The sequence below is a fragment of the Polypterus senegalus genome, chromosome 12, assembly GCF_016835505.1.
Source record: "Polypterus senegalus isolate Bchr_013 chromosome 12, ASM1683550v1, whole genome shotgun sequence".
Lineage (NCBI taxonomy): Eukaryota > Metazoa > Chordata > Cladistia > Polypteriformes > Polypteridae > Polypterus > Polypterus senegalus.
The window spans coordinates 34,467,415-34,483,531 of record NC_053165.1 but is presented as its reverse complement, the minus strand read 5'-3'; the positions used below and the strand labels follow the sequence as shown (position 1 = coordinate 34,483,531).

Sequence of the window (16,117 nt, the reverse complement as noted above, 5' to 3'; positions counted from 1 at the left end):
TGTAAAATGGCAACTAAAATGGCATTTTATGAAAAAAACTAATTTCCACCTCCACCCAAGTATGAGGAATGCTACTGATTTTAGCAATTTCTTTATTACGGGCATGGCATATCACTAACAGTAAAGCATTACAGATTGGAGTATTTGTCATTTGTTTTTTAATTAATGCTTGGAGATAATCCAGAAGCACTGTCACTTGGATACTTTGTGTTCCATGATTGTAAATTGTACTGTATTTTATACAAATTGCAGTACAGTGTAAAAATATGTCTGTATATGTTTTTTATTTTCGCTTTATAGATCTTTACCTGGGACAACAGCAGCCGAGTGTGAATCAAATCTCAAAAGATCTACACAGTCCACACAGTACAGGTAGGAAAAATGTATATGTGACAGATACCAGGGTGAATTCTGATATCCCAATGTACAGTGCATCCGGAAAGTATTCACAGCGCATCACTTTTTACACATTTTGTTATGTTACAGCCTTATTCCAAAATGGATTAAAGTAATTTTTTTCCTCAGAATTCTACACACAACACCCCATAATGAAAACGTGAAAAAAGTTTACTTGAGGTTTTTGCAAATTTATTAACAATAAAAATAAACTGAGGAATCATATGTACATAAGTATTCACAGCCTTTGCTTAATACTTTGTCGATGCACCTTTGGCAACAATTACAGCCTCAAATCTTTCTGAATATGATGCCACAAGCTTGGCACACCTATCCTTGGCCAGTTTCGCCCATTCCTCTTTGCAGCACCTCTCAAGCTCCATCAGGATGGATGGGAAGCGTCAGTGTACAGCCATTTTAAGATCTCTCCAGAGATGTTCAATCAGATTCAAGTGTGGGCTCTGGCTGGGCCACTCAAGGACACAGAGTTGTCCTGAAGCCACTCCTTTGATATCTTGGCTGTGTTCTTAGGGTCGTTGTCCTGCTGAAAGATGAACCGTTGCCCCAGTCTGAGGTCAAGAGCGCTCGGGAGCAGGTTTTCGCCCAGGATGTCTCTGTACATTGCTGCAGTCATCTTTCCCTTTATCCTGAGTAGTCTCCCAGTTCCTGCCGCTGAAAAACATCTCCACAGCATGATGCTGCCACCACCATGCTTCACTGTAGGGATGGTATTGGCCTGGTGATGAGCGGTGCCTGGTTTCCTCCAAACGTGACGCCTGGCGTTCACACCAAAGAGTTCAATCTTTGTCTCATCAGACCAGAGAATTTTGTTTGAGAGTCCTTCAGGTGCCTTTTGGCAAACTCCAGGCGGGCAGCCATGTGCCTTTTACTAAGGAGTGGCTTCCGTCTGGCCACTCTACCATACAGGCCTGATTGGTGGATTGCTGCAGAGATGGTTGTCCTTCTGGAAGGTTCTCCTCTCTCCACAGAGGACCTCTGGAGCTCTGACAGAGTGACCATCGGGTTCTTGGTCACCTCCCTGACTAAGGCCCTTCTCCCCTGATGGCTCAGTGTAGATGGCCGGCCAGCTCTAGGACGAGTCCTGGTGGTTTCGAACTTCTTCCACTTACGGATGATGGAGGCCACTGTGCTCATTGGGACCTTCAAAGCAGCAGAAATTTTTCTGTAACCTTCCCCAGATTTGTGCTTCGAAACAATCCTGTCTCGGTGGTCTACAGACAATTCCTTTGACTTCATGCTTGGTTTGTGCTCTGACATAAACTGTCAACTGTGGGACCTCATATAGACAGGTGTGTGCCTTTCCAAATCCTGTCCAATCAACTGAATTTACCACAGGTGGACTCCAATTAAGCTGCAGAAACATCTCAAGGATGATCAGGGGAAACAGGATGCACCTGAGCTCAATTTTGAGCTTCATGGCAAAGGCTGTGAATACTTATGTACATGAACTTTTTCAATTTTTTTATTTTTAATAAATTTGCAAAAACCTCAAGTAAACATTTTTCACGTTGTCATTATGGGGTGTTGTGTGTAGAATTCTGAGGAAAAAAATAAATTTAATCCATTCTGGAATAAGGCTGTAACATAAAATGTGTAAAAAGTGATGTGCTATGAATACTTTCCGGATGCACTGTATATCAGGGTTCATTGTATATTGTATACATTTCTAAAGACTAGAAAATAGTAAATGTGTTATATTTACATAAAAAATAACTGGATGGTAGGCTGGCATTCTTTCTAGGATTGATTCTTGATTTGCTATAAGGATGGGCTCTGGGTCTCCATAGCATTAATAGGTATATGCTTATTAAGAAAAGTGTATGACTGAGTGGAGTTCAATAAATCGATGGATAGTTTTTGTAAGCTTTTTTTTTCTGGCTTGTCTGCAGTGTCTATGTAAGCCTGACATAACCAGAGCTTACCATGAACTTACTTTTTATCATTATGATTGTATATTTGGGTAAAGCATTTATCTTTGTTTTCTTAAAAGATCAGGATATACTACAACTATTTTCAGTTAATTTACCTGTTTGTGGTTATACAATATGTTAGAGAAAGGATTGACTCTTGTGAACAGGTAGTCTTGTAGTATGAGTTACAGAGTCTTAGCCATCCCACTACTCTATCCTTCAGGACCCAACAACCCCCGGGAAAATCAAAATCTCTATACATATGACAGTTTGCAGTATATTTAGGATTCAGGTTCGGAGTTGTTGTTTACACCCATGTAGAGTGTCTTCCTATGTGCTAACAGTAAAGGTGCAATCATTCTAATGTAGAAAGTTACATGTGGGTGTTTATTCCAGTTACAGTGAATGCTGAAAGCCAGGAGAGGACACTAGTGTTTTTCTATTTTTGTTTTTTTTTTGTTTTTTTTAATTAACCCACTGCTGTCTTTATTGTTGTTTTTTTCTTTCTTTTTCAATCTATAAGTGTTACATAGATCAGATTTTAAACATTTGTCTAGGCCGTAAAAGTAACGTTCTGCATCTGACCCTGTTTTGATTTACTCTTAAAGTCTGAATCCTCAATTATTTTTTGCTAAGACATTATTAGTAAAGAAAATGGAAAATAATTTTAATAATTCTGATTTTCTTTGTATTTATAACTCTTTTAAATACCCACTTTAAGGAATCATTCCAGTCTGTTATGCATATTTAGCTATTTCAACCGACGTGACGCATCTTTAGTCTCTTTCCTTAGTAGATGCAGGCTTGATATGCCTAAAACAATGAGGCATTACTAAAATTATTGAGTAAGCTTTTTTCCATTTTGCTGCCTCTGTAAAGGTGAAAAAATATCCCATTTAGTGTAAACCCACCTATTGTTCTTTGATGGATAGCTTACGCTTGCAGCACTCAGCTAGTGTCTTATGCCACAAACTTGTCAAGATGGATCTGTACATTCTGTCTACTTTGCACCATTTGTATTTTTTCAACTTAATTGCTTCTGTGCCTCTTGTAATTTGTTTAAAATTTTGCTGCATGTTGTTTATTAACTTTGCACTTTCTTGATAAACACTCAAACTCATTTTACAGTTTTTTTGTTTTTTGGCTGTGAATAAAAACATCTAAATGAAAAAGTTCAATGAGGACTAAATACTTAAAGATAATTACAGTGGAGCATTTAGTACATTTGGTTACTTCATTTGTGAGACATGAATAGACTCACAGTGCCTTCATCTCTCAGCAAAAAGCTAGGGGATAATAACATAATGACTGCCTTTACAGTGTTTAATAAATCATGGGAGATTTTGTCTACACTTCATATGTGCATTACAGAGTGCACTAAGTGTATTTGGTAGTACACAATGCATTAGTCAAAAGTTCTTCATACTTAACACTTACTGTGAGTATATATAAAAAAAAAAAAAAAGAAATTAAAAACACGGTTACTATTGACGTGTCCTGCCAGCATGCATGGCTAATAAGGATGTAAGCTTTTCTTGACTGATGATCTGGCTAGCTATACTAATGAGGACTTTGCACATTAGTATTGACTCACTAACTAGACTAAAGAAAATATGGTGGCTGCTCCTCAGGGATTTTAATGATTCCTTATATATACATTAAAGTTACCATAGTACTGTTATGATTTTTTTTTTTCCTTCTTAAATGGGATGGCTTTCGTTGTTATTGTTACTGCTGCCGCCATTGCCGTGTGTTTTGATTTGGGAAAATGGTTCAAGGGATTAGAACATAAGTAGGCAAAGAATCAGAGAGAAGAGGTCCGTTACTTAAATAAAATTTACTTATTCAATTATAACATATAAATACATATGAATGGGTTATAGAAATAAATATATATGCTTAAAGAGACAAACTTATACTTACAATAACATACATACATACAGTAACATACATCAAAAGACCCAGAGCCATCATCCTAGACCAGTAGACTGAGGGAGCCCGCATGTCAGTCTTGTCAGAGGATCAACCCCATGTGCCTTTTATCAGATACCGGGCGGTTGCACCTTTCCCCACGGTTGAGCATCCAAAGAAACTGAGGGCGGAACCTTCCCTTATATACTAATTATGTGTCCTTGCCTAAAAGCGGCCTACGTGGAAGCAGTGTATGCAGAAGTGATCAGTTTCTCACACCCCCTCCTTCCACGGGACACGGCGCTATGTTTTTCTTCTACTCGGCCTTGAGACTAGTGCTTGATACCAGAAGACACAGTACAGTAATATGCTTACATGTGAAAAAAGCTTCTCGAAGTGAAAAACAACTCCTTACATAGCCTTGGCTGTATCTTTAGAACATTCCCGGCTGTTTCTCCCAAAACATTAGTGATGCAGCTGGGTTTCGCGCTGAGCGACCAACGCCCATCTGCTCTCTTGATCCCCCCCTCTCTTTAGAAAAATCCTTCCATTACATTCGCCCTCGCTCAGCGCAAACCCAGCTCTTGCCCTTCTTGTTCTGATTGCAATTTTTCGTAAAGCACAAAATACATAACAGTTAAATATAGTCATTAAAGCAATAATAATAAAACAATTATCCATAATAAATGCTTTTTCTTCGCTTGGAGAAATATTTTTCCAGTGAAATTACAATTTTTCTTCAACCCAGGTACTTTGTGCACCGTAGAGGGTCACCTCCCTGGGGAGCGGTTACTAGCACTTCACCCAAGGAGTTTCTTTTGATTTGGTATTTCATCATCCACATTGTCATCAAGAGAAGAATAAAAATCTTTAACTGAAGGTGTCCATGGTTCAAGAAATTGGGTGCACACCTGTTTGACAGCAACTCTAGCAATAACTAATTAAGAAACTGGTAATAAGCAACAACATACCATTCAAATATATATATAACAATACCATTAAGAGAATAATTTCTGCTTCACTAACATGAACCCCCATGATTCCCAGGTTCAAATAAAGCTAATACTAATTAATATTGTTGGTGATGATACAGATGGCATAAATATTTATCTTAAATAACTCAAAAGTTCTCAGTTTTAGGTTGTCACCGCTGTGCACAATGATAATCAGAGATAAAGTCCTTACACACCTCACCATGTTCACATCTTAACACACTCATTTATAAAATTGCCCAAATATACACCCAGCTGTGGTCTCAACCTTGAGCCACCTTTATCACATTAATGCAACCATTTTGTGGACAGTAGGTGTCAATCCTCCCTTCGGAAGATGTCAGCACTACCTTCCAAAATGCAAATCACTGGGTCATTTTTGAGGTCACATTCATTTCAATTTCAAGGGTTATACCCAAGCTTCTTATTAAGGATTCATATCTTCAGAGATCTTCAAACTTCATCTGGGCTTTTTAATTCACAGACCACACACTCACCACTGTATGTATAAGACACTCCATCTCCTATGGGCCAAATTATTACTTCATTTCACTGATTTCCATACTCATCAAGCCATGATGTTAATCATTTGACCTGTATCACCATCAACATGCTAGCCTAAACTGTTTTATCCTCTTCTAAAAGCTATGGATGTTCTGACCTATAGTATGTGTCCTCTATCCCCAAAATACTAGTTGTATGTGTCATCCCATATGCTTACTATTATTCTTTTTAATTAAATAAATGTACCTAAATGTAAAGCTCTACATTATTTGCTATAACACTACAATCAATAACCTAAAATATCTAAACTGGACTGACCCTGAATAGTAATAGTGCATTGTCCCTTCAATGACAATCACTTAACAATCTCTAATAGATCCCTTATGTTAGATTAGACTCAATTCTGATTAACTTTACAAATAACCAAATCATTGGTCCTTAAAGGTGACTTATTATCTCATACAAAATATCAGAAGGCATATCAAAACATTTATCTAAAAATACAAATTATATAGTATTCCCATTAATACAAACATTCATTAAATACATATTATTTAGGAATCCCTATATTCTGCTTTGTTTACAAATAATTAGCTTTCCCTTCTATATCTTTCATACCTCACGGTTCGAATACTTTTAACCCAAAAGATGTTGCCATTTGTCAAACAAGTGGACAGTCAAAGCAGGCTCCAGCAAGAACATTGAGCCCTGCAGAGTAAAAGTGTGACAGATTTTCTTCTCTAATAGGACCAAAGCAGGTGTTGGGGTCCAACATCCCAAGCAAAAAGGACCCAAGTAGGCAGATGTCATCTATGATTCGGAATCTACGATGATCTTTTGGGCTCAAACATCACCAGCATAATTAAGCTCTTGGCAGGAGGTATCCATGATGCCTGGAACTGGAATCAAGGTGCGTTGTCCAGTAGTCAGCTGATCGATGGCCTGATTCATGACTTGATTCCCTCTTTGGTATGGCTGGGTTCTCCTTGGAGTCAGATAATAAATTTATCTGCAGACCTTTATCACAGCCCAATCTCTGGTTCATCTTCAAATGCTGTCATCTACGATGCACTAGGAAAAAAACAGCTTTCACCTGCAGACGTAAAGACTTAAAAACGCTCATTTAAATTGTCAGCCTATTAATTCTTCATTAGTAGCTACTTATGGATCATAAGATGTCAGATCTGTTTCGTTGGGGGTCCCCCTATTAAAAATATTGCTAGCAGTGAAACAAATGGTCAGTTCAATCCAGTCTGTGCTTGTCTAAGTCAATTTGTCTTTAAACTTTCAGAGTAAAAGTTTCAATTGATAAGCACAAAGTTCAAGTCCTCCTTTATAGCTGTTTCTAGTTTGGCTGCGGTTGCAATTTTCACTCAATTAAAAAAAAAAAAAATGCCCCAAATCATTATTAAAATAAAGTCAATCAATGTATTATAAAAGGAAAAGTACTCAATAATAAATCATTACAAAAATTGGCCCCAATAACATTGACATAATATTCAAATTATCTGCATTTGTTCCCTAATAATTAAAAAGTTCCAAAATTTAAACTGGTTTCAAAATGTAAAATTTAAATAAAATTAAACATACTTATACCAATACTCCCCTTATTGACACTTGTGTCAATATTGCTGTTTTCATTCTTAACATATCAAGCAAAGTCAAGAAAGAAATCCACAATCTAGATGGGTAAATTCTTAATCTTTTCCTTAGTGACATTAAATATAACAAAAAGTTAGGCTCCACATTTCTTCCCCATGTATCTAATCACAAACCATTGTTCAATTATGCAAAAGGCCTAAAAACATTTTTCTTTTTACACAAAGTGTTCATTTTTAAAGTTTCTATACATGTATCCTAAGTAATATTTCTCTTTCTATTTATTACTAATTATTAAAATACCACATTACATTTGGATCTTAATAAAATGTCTCATTCAATATTTCATTAATGCATCAAAAATATAAAAGTGAACCTTCCATTAGTTTTGTTGTGATACCAGTATTCCACTGTATTTCACACAAACATGTCAGTATTACACACAAAGGAAATAAGGAAAGAAATCAATATATTAGAATGCCCTATAATGCAAAATGTGCCTTTATTTATTTACTATAAGGCCCTCTATGAAATTTGCACATTTCCACCCATATTTAGAATGAAGAACCCACTTCTTTATCAGGTAAATTTTTCCCAGAATCTCAAACTAAGAAAATACTTTAAATCTACTTCAATTATATACACTGATTTTCTTTTCCCCATAACCTTCTGTCAAAGACAGTTGATCTTGCACATTCTTTCATTGCTATCTTCCAGATGTTTTATTACACGTTTTTCAGAATGTTGACTCCAAAGAGCACAGTCTATTTTTCTCTTAGTTATCCCTCCTTATCCCCTGTTTTTTCTTCAGCTTCATTTTGCTAAAAGAATGTCTCCTTCAATCGAAATTTACTCATTTTAATTAAAATCCTCCCTTTTATCAGAGTCTGGCCAGTACTCAAATAAAAGGGGAGCTCATATAATATGCTTAGTCTGGAGACCTTTTTACACCATCTGTTCATATCTTTCCTAATTTAGAATTAAGAGCTCTTTTAATTTCAACATTTACATTCACATTCCTACACATAATAATATCAATTATTTCATTCTTGCAAACAGCACCACATGTTTTTACACGTACTTTTAAACACACTGAAACTTCTTTAACATACACACATAGGGATCCCTTTAATACACTATATAACATACACAAAATCACCCAAACTATTGTTTTAACACATTCAACTTTACCTCAGTTTTGTCACTTATTATCACTTATTATTAAAAGTGAATGCATTTTTCATTTTATCAAATGTTACTCATACTCACATTTATTTTAACCCATATTTACTCAGAGCTCTGGAAGTTTATATGCACACGCAGCTTCAGCAAATCATAATTGAACTACATTACCCAGAAGTCTCCATGTTTTTGCTTTCTTACTCCCAAACACATGCACGCACTCCACGGAACAAATAACAGGCACGCTCACACATTTTTAGCACAAACATATTTACACACACACAGAGAACAATTAATGCTCAGGCATACACATAGTATACAGGCACACACATTGAATAAGTTCAGCACAGACATATTCATATACACAGACATTAGCGTGCGCCAGGTACCTTTGAAGTTAAATACAGTGCACGTTTTCTTTTTCGCGCATTATATTCTTCTCAACGCTTGTTATTCTTTCCCCACAAATATAAGTACAGATATATACATATTTGCACACAAATCTATATACTCAAACATTTTCCTATCGCTTAATTTTTCTTTTTGGTGCTATCCTCCTACATTTTTCTAAAGGCTGTTTTACTTATCAGACTATAATATAAAACAGCCTCTCATGACGTTAGCGGATGTTAACTGTAACACTGATTCTACTCAGCTCGAAACGGCGCTGGTTTCTAGATCAAGGAGACTCCATTGGCGAAATGACTCGGCGACAACGAGGAATTGCTTCCGTGGTGATCCATTCCTGCGACAATTAGGGTAAATCCAACTATCAAGAAATCACGCGGTTCGATACTACAGCAGAACGGCACTCTCGTCAAAAAGACTAAACTGTCATTGAGAATATTAACTGAAAACAAACAACATGTAAGCTTCAACATAAATCACAAATAAACTCAATCATGGCATAAGTGCTAACTACTGCACCACCACACACTTTAACACTGAGCGATCGTTGCTTAATCTATATGGCATTCTCTTTATACATTGCTACGTGTACTGCTAGCTGCTCGCAAATTTTTAGCCAGGTATTTATCTTGGCTATGCATAAGGCTGCCTCATCCGTCATCCCCTCGGCCCGCTGTACCCGCGGCAATAATACAGCTACCTGGGATTCAGCCATCGAGGCCCGCCCTAACGATCCACCAAGTCCTTTTGCAACTTGCTAATCTCCCTTTCCTTTTCGCTTACCAAGCCGTCTAAATTCTTAACCGCAGTTAACAAAACCCACCCCCGCGTCTGCAAGCCCATTATGGGTTCTTTTTCAGACACCTGACATTTCTTAAGCGCAGCTCGTACATTCACTGGTGTTGGGGGATTCAACTTCTGCCAATATTGTGCTGATCACCCCCCACATCTCAATTCTCTGGCGCAGTTTTCCCACACCGTTTCCTCCCAGCCGGGAAGAGGTAAAGGAGCTGCCTCAGGGTCTTTATTCTTCTTCTTAAGCATCTCTGATTTCCTTTGCCTCACCTAACAGTTCAATATTTTACCAGATTCCCCAAAATCCTGCAAGTGACGCCAAAATGTTTTGATTTGGGAAAATGGTTCAAGGGATTAGAACATAAGTAGGCAAAGAATCAGAGAGAAGAGGTCCGTTACTTAAATAAAATTTACTTATTCAATTATAACACATAAATACATATGAATGGGTTATAGAAATAAATATATATGCTTAAAGAGACAAACTTATACTTACAATAACATACATACATACAGTAACATACATCAAAAGACCCAGAGCAATCATCCTAGACCAGTAGACTGAGGGAGCCCGCATGTCAGTCTCGTCAGAGGATCAACCCGTGTGCCTTTTATCAGATACCGGGCGGTTGCGCCTTTCCCCACGGTTGAGCATCCAAAGAAACTGAGGGCGAAACCTTCCCTTATATACTAATTATGTGTCCTTGCCCAAAAGCGGCCTACGTGGAAGCAGTGTATGCAGAAGTGATCAGTTTCTCTCACCTCCTCCTTCCACGGGACACGGCGCTATGTTTTTCTTCTACTCGGCCTTGAGACTAGTGCTTGATACCAGAAGACACAGTACAGTAATATGCTTACATGTGAAAAAAGCTTCTCGAAGTGAAAAACAACTCCTTACATAGCCTTGGCTGTATCTTTAGAACATTCCCGGCTGTTTCTCCCAAAACATTAGTAATGCAGCTGGGTTTCGCGCTGAGCGACCAACGCCCATCTGCTCTCTTGATCCCCCCCTCTCTTTAGAAAAATCCTTCCATTACACCGTGGTAATAAATTCTGAACAAAGCACATACAAATGTACGTATAAAACCCAGATTCATTAATCTTGTGCTACACTTTACAATCTTCAAATGCCCTTGACACCTCTCTGCTTTCCTCTACTGTGGTGTTCTACATTCACTTCCATATCCTCTTGATAATCCTACTGTCATGATTGCCCTTTCTATGCACAGTATTCTAATTTTTCTCCAGATATTCTCCCTTCTATCCCCTTTGTAAATACTCAGCTGATTTTTTTATTTTTTTTTCTCTCTTATATGTTCTCCCTCAACTGCTAACTGTTTTATTCCTTCATATTATTAGATTTGTTTCCTTTCATCTTCAAGACTGTTACAAGATGCTTATGCTGTTTCTCACAAGCCTGCAACAGTATTACTTTACGGTTCTCTTCAGATTTTGTCAGTTCTTCTCACCAGAATGTAATCTATCTGCCTGTGAACTTCTCCACTCTCATGGGTTATCAGGTGCTGCTTTGCTTTCTAAAAATAGGTATTCATGCACAGTAAGCCAAAGAGCTGTACCAATTCTAAAATGTATTCTACCATTTTCTTTCTTCTTCTTTTAAACCTGTATTTATCATATTCATCCTCATTTCTATCACTACCTCTCCCATTTCCCCAATCATATCTGCCTCATGATAGTTCTCAGTCCACCTGTTACCAACCTCATTTCTGACTCTGGCACCCCTGTAAATGCCTCCTCCTCTCCTTCTTGACATCCCATCTGAGGTGCATATGCTCATGTTACATTAGTAATGTAAAATTATAATTCAGAAATTTAAATAAAAATTAATCTCTAACCCTCCAACTTATATTGCCTTATCCTTCAGTTCTTTCCTCACTACACCTCCCACACCATTTCTTCTCTTCTGTGGTACACATAAATATTAATATGAAACCTTTTTTTTATTCTCTGTAGCATTCACTCTCTTACACCATGTTTCCTGGTCAAATCGTACATCTGTTTTCCCAACCCTGAAATTTCTGCAAGCTTACTTATCATGGATCTTATACTCCAAGTATCAATTGTAATGCGCCACACTTTCACTTGTATCTTAAGCCATAAGTAATCCGGAGAGCCAGCAAAAGCATGACATAAGAAACCAGAGTGGGTGAAAAAAAAAATGACTGAAGGGGCTCAGATATCAAAAAATTGAAATTGACAGATCAAGACATAACTGTTAACCTAGAAAATGTGAAAATTCTGCAGTGATCTATGCAGGAGGATAAGGGTATCTGTTAAAACTGCAAAAAAGTAAGTGCTGTATGGAAAACTGAACTATTGAGCTTAGTGGTTTTTATTGCTCAATTGTTCTTCTCAGAGCTGCTTGAAAAATTTAACTTTTGAAATGTTATGCTTTAAAATAATTAACCTTTTAGTTCTAACAATGTGTTTACATTAGGGCTGAGCAGTTTCTCAATTGTTAATATTTAATAAAAATCTATATGGAAAACTCGGATCACAATGTATGGCACTTTTATTTGATTTTCCACAACTACCTCTGCATGTAAAATCCATAGAATCTCCAGAGCTCCTTGTAAGAGTATTAACATTGACACCTCCCATTTCACCTGGCAGTGGTGAGTGCTAGAAGGAAAAACAAAAAAAAAAAATAGAGCAAGACTCAGAAGAGGGAATTTTAGAACAAATAGGGATAAAACAACATTCGTGCATAAAAAGAGGCCATTGAGATGCATGATGTGCCTGTAAACTGCCCTACTCCTTTCTCAGCAAAACGGGTCCTTGCTAAGCAAAGTTATATGAAGTGTTTTATTGTTCTACCGCATAACGTATGAGTGGACAAGCAGCAGGAGGACTGAGCTGCAATGACTTTCCGCATTTCAAAACATAATTTCAGCTGTTTAGCTTGTGCCTTAAAAATACTCGCACTTTGACAATGAACAGTTAACTAAAATAACAATTAACTCGCATCACAACAAACATGGCCATACAACATATGCCCTCTATTAATTTTGCATATAGTCTGCTATGTTTTGAATTAAAACAACAACCTTTGTAGTTCACCTCACCCACGACCCCCAATGTATCAGTTATGGGGTAAACTGCATTACTACCGATTTATTCACATTTTGAGTTTGTATTTTTTATTTTGCTACTGAATTTAGCTTCATGATTACACTATAGCACATAGAATAATAGCACATTCATTTTACATTAATATTTATTACCATATTGTCCTGTAACCTTTGTTGAATGACACGAAAATAAAAAAAAAAGTTCCCCACAATACCATTTCCCCTCTCACAGTTACACAGTCCAGCTGGCTTAAAAGGATAAGAGAATGACATACAGTATTTGGGAAAGATTGCTGTGCTAGTTTAAAAAGTTAAAATGTTGAAATGAAAATACCAGTTGCAGCACAAGAATGTGGTTTTTTCAGGGTATAAATAAAGTGCAAGTATTTAGAGTGGCATTATACAAGTGGGAGTCAAGCTAAAGTTAGAAAATGGGATTTACTAGAAAATGGAACAAACTTTAACAAAACTGAAAACGTCATATCTCAATTTAGTCCCCAGCCTTCTCAATGCATTTGCTCCACTTGCCTGGAAGTGCCTGGATTCCAGCAGAATGAAAAGGCTTTGTCTTGTCCTCACAACCACTCGTGCACTGCTTTCTTCATGTTGTAATCTGTCTTGAATCGACAACCACCCAGATGTTTTTAAGTGGTCCAAAAAGGTGGAAATCCATCCATCCATTAGCCAACCCACTACATCCTAACACAGGGTCACGGGGTCTGCTGGAGCCAATCCCAGCCAACACAGGGCACAGAGCAGGAACAAATCCCGGGCAGTGTGCCCACCCACCACAGGGCACACACACCCACACACCAAGCACACACTAGGGACAATTTAGGATCGCCAATACACCTAACCTGCATGTCTTTGGACTGTGGGAGGAAACCCACGCAGACATGGGGAGAACATCCAAACTCCATGCAGGGAGAACCCAGGAAGCGAACCAAGGTATTTTTACTGCAAGGCAGCAGTGCTACCACTCGCCACCGTACACCCGAGGTGGAAATCACATGGTACCAAAGTCAAAGTGAACTTTATTGTCATCTCAACCATATACAAGTATACAGATAGACTAAATTTAAGCTCAGGGTCCACAGTGTAACAACATGATGTGCAAATAGTAAATTAAAAATAGAATAAAAATTTAAAAATTTAAAATTAAAACACAAACAAGACAAGACATTGTGCAAAGATAGGACAAAGAAGTAGCAGCAATATTGATGTGTAAGATATGTAATATAATAAATAAATGAATAATAAATAATAGATATAGATAATACAGAAATTATCAGTGTATGATAATAGTTGTTTAAGATGTGTGTAAACAATGACCGGTCAGAATGTTTCATAGCATAAGGATATCAAGAGTGTCAAAATACTTAAAGGTCAGTATGAGATTTTCAGTTCTTTTCTACATGCACACACATCTTTGCAGGACTGTGGTTTTCATGTATAAAAGTTCTGTTTTTAGTGGTGGTTGAGGCCTGTGGAAGGTCCCAGGGGCAGCCTGGTGTTAAGGAGTCTAACAGCTTGGGGAAAAACTCTCCTGCAGCCTGGCAGATTTGGCTTTGATGCTGCAGTATCTTCTCTTGGATGGCAGAAGTGTGAAAAGTCCATGTGAGGGGTGTAAGGGGTCCTGCACAATGCTGCAGGCCTTGCGGACACTGCGCTTGTAAAATATGTCCTGTAGTGAAGGGAGAGGCACCCCAATAATGTTCTCTGCTGTCTTCACTATCCTTTGCAGGCGCTTGCGGTCGGATATGTTGCAGTTGCCATACCAGACAGTGATGCAGCTGGTCAGGACACTCTCAATGGTGCCTCTGTAGAACATGGTGAGGATGGAAGGGGGAAGACGTGCTTGCTTCAGCCGCCTCAGGAAGTGTAGTCTCTGCTGGGCTTTCTTGATTAGTGATGAGGTGTTATGTGTCCACGTAAGTTCCTCAGTTAAGTGCACACCGAGGAACTTGGTACTCCTAACAATCTCCACATCTAAACCGTTGATGCTGAGCGGGATGTGGGCAGGACGTGATTTTCTGAAGTCCACGATTATCTCTTTTGTCTTGTCGACATTGAGAGATAGATTGTTGTCTTCACACCATGCGGACAGCCATTTCACCTCATCTCTGTATGCTCTTTCATCATCCCTGCTTATCAGTCCCAGCACCGTCGTATCATCTGCAAACTTGATGATGTGATTGGTGTTGTGCGTGGCTGTGCAGTCGTGAGTCAGCAGGGTGAAGAGCAGTGGACTAAGCACACAGCCCTGCGGTGCTCCAGTGCTCAGTGTGATGATGCTGGAAGTGTTGTGGCCCATCTGAACTGACTGGGGCCTCTCTGTCAAGAAGTCCAGGATCCAATTGCAGAGGGTGGTGTTTAGGCCCAACCTGCTCAGTTTTACAACCAGCTTTGGAGGGATGATTGTGTTGAAGGCAGAGCTAAAGTCTATGAATAGCATCCTGACATATGTGTCTTTTTTATCCAGATGTGTCAGGGAGATGTGAAGGGCAGAGCATATGGCATCCTCAGTTGACCTGTTTGAGCGGTATGCAAACTGAAGAGGGTCAAGGGAGGCAGGAGATTAGTCTTTATGTGTGACATGACTAACCTTTCAAGCACTTCATTATGATTGGTGTGAGTGCAACTGGTCGGTAGTCATTCAGGCATGTCACTGATGACTTCTTTGGCACTGGTATGATGGTGGTCGACTTGAAGCATGTTGGGACTGACGACTGGCTCAGAGATGTGTTGAAGATGTCTGTGAGGACACCAGCCAGTTGACTTGCACATTCTTTGAGCACAAGACCAGGTATGTTGTCAGGTCCTGCAGCCTTCCGTGGATTGACTCTGGATAGAGTCCTCCTCACATCTGTTATGGAGAGACAGAGTGCTTGGTCAGTGGAGGGAGGTGTTGCTTTTCTCGCAGGCTCTTTGTTCTGTGCCTCAAACCGTGCAAAGAAGTTGTTCAGCTCATCCGGAAGGGAGGCATCACCATCACTGCTGTGTGGATTGGGCTTGTAGTTTGTAATTGCCTGAACACCCTGCCACATACGACGTGTGTCTCTGGTGCTGCTGAATTGTTTGTTGATCTTCTGTGCGTATGCCCACTTAGCTCTCCTTATAGCACGAGACAGGTTGGCTCTGGTCACCCTGAGGGCAGCCTTGTCTCCAGATCTGAAGGCTGCATTTCTGATCTTGAGCAGCTTGTGCACTTCTCTTGTCATCCAGGGCTTTTGGTTGGCTCTTGTGGTAACATCCTTGGTAACAGTAACATCCTCTATGCATTTGGAGATGTAGCCAGTCACAGAGT

General features: G+C 38.7%; 1 protein-coding gene across 1 annotated transcript in view; it reads left to right on the top strand.

Annotated features, from left to right (window-relative positions):
• The first annotated feature begins 287 nt into the window (after positions 1 to 287).
• Positions 288 to 16,117, top strand: part of eif4e3 (eukaryotic translation initiation factor 4E family member 3) — a 182,532-nt gene continuing 166,702 nt past the window's right edge. The window contains exon 1 of the mRNA XM_039770792.1: positions 288 to 372. The gene's annotated coding sequence lies outside the window, so the exon portion shown is untranslated. The remainder of the gene's footprint in view (positions 373 to 16,117) is intronic.